Source organism: Apis dorsata, unplaced genomic scaffold (genome assembly GCF_000469605.1).
Source record: "Apis dorsata unplaced genomic scaffold, Apis dorsata 1.3 scaffold_502, whole genome shotgun sequence".
Lineage (NCBI taxonomy): Eukaryota > Metazoa > Arthropoda > Insecta > Hymenoptera > Apidae > Apis > Apis dorsata.
The window spans coordinates 134078-135793 of NW_006263732.1; the positions used below are offsets into that span (position 1 = coordinate 134078).

The window sequence follows — 1716 nt, forward strand, 5'->3', positions numbered from 1 at the left end:
GTCTTTTGTCCATTTTTGCCCGATGCAACCCTTCTTTTTTTGTACTATACACGAAGAGAACTCTTAAACTGGCGCAACACGCGACTCTGAGCAAACTTTACGTAAAATCGTGATGGGAGGGGAGAAAAGGTTGATTTTCAATGAACGCGGACCACCGCTGCTACTTCGTACGCTGAACCCTGGGTAATTGAGGCTCGTTCGTAGCTGTCCGGGGATTTGGGTCGAGAGTGGAATTTATCTCCCCGAGTTATTAAGTATCAAGTGCCTACCGGCTTCTTAATTGCATTCAGAGTTCAATGCTCCCTTTTTCTCGGAGGGAAGGCCGAAGAATTCGATATATCTCGGTTATTTCTAATGTTTTCGAAGGAAAAACTCGAAGACTTAATTATACCACAATCTTTTAGCTAAATTGTTCGTTCCAGATGTAAAGCCATAACCTGCGTTTCTTTGAGAAATAATTGCTTCTTCTTCGTTCTTGCAATATATATGTGTAATTTTTATGATTTTAATTACTAAATACCTCGAATAACTTTGAAAAATTCTCTTCTGATTTTTATAATTACTTGGAACAATTCGCAAGAAAATTGAACTATATATATAATCAAAGAAGAAGCCTATAGATAAATATGATTATATTAAATTCTTTTTTTCTGTAACAGTATCGAGTTTCGTAATAAACCGAATTTTAGGAAATTTTAAATATCATATTTGACGCGCTATTTGGCAAATAGCTCTTTTATGAATATTCAACCCGTTCGCTCAGAGTCGCATCATGCTAATACGCTGCTATCTTTCTCCATCCCTGTGTATGCGTCCAATTCGAATCTTTCTCCGCCGCGTTCCTTTTTTTTTTTTCTTTTTTTCAGTTTTGCTCGTTTCATTGTACCATATACGTATACGTTACATGTTCTTATGAATGTTTGCATCTGTTGTCTGTACTTGGGGCTGCAGCCTGATCCTGTTTTCCCTTCGTAATTAATGAAAGTCGAATGGCGCCGAAATAGACCGCTATAAATACGAGAGCATGAAATGATAAAGAATGGAATGAAATGGGAATGCCACGTACAACAGACCAGTTTTCTTTCCCACGAATTGAACAGAGTGCGCCGCCGCCTCGGGAATGAAAATCGCCTCGGGCCACTCCACAATTGCATCAATTACAATTGAATGCGGAATATAACTTTCGCCGAAGAATTTCAATCTTTTCGATCCGATATTGTTAATCAAAAATTATCCAATAGATATTCGAATATATCTCGAATATATCTTCTCATCGAATTTCCATTCAACTCCATCGTTATCCATCAAATGGAGTATTATCACTCCACTCCACGAATCCGAAAAAGAAAATCCTCCACTTGGCCCAAATTAAATCAAATAAAGGTTTTATAAGCTCGATCAATCGGTAACGCATACATAACCTGGGATCTAGAAATCTGAAAGTCCTTTAATCAAATCGAACGTCAAACGAGGCCCTCGGTCAAAGGGGAAGATTCTCTTCCGCGGTTGAGCACGAAAAAAAATCGTGGGTCAGAGAAAACCGGGAACCCGATAATGAGCCGAGGAGAGATGTGTTCGTCGCGGGGGAAAAGGCGCAAGATCGGTGCAAAAACCCTCGCGCCGTTTAATGAACCGGCGACGATACATTTTTCCGTGTGCATCGGCTCGAAAAAACATTGGAGCCTTCTCTCTCTCTCTCTCTCTCTCTCTCTCTCT

At 39.8% G+C, this 1716-nt stretch overlaps 1 protein-coding gene across 1 annotated transcript in view; it reads left to right on the top strand.

Moving 5' to 3' along the window:
* The window catches only part of LOC102672269 (fat-like cadherin-related tumor suppressor homolog), a gene marked incomplete at its 5' end in the record, with an annotated part of 73428 nt that overhangs the window by 47228 nt on the left and 24484 nt on the right, over positions 1–1716 (top strand). The gene's annotated exons all lie outside the window — the stretch shown is intronic.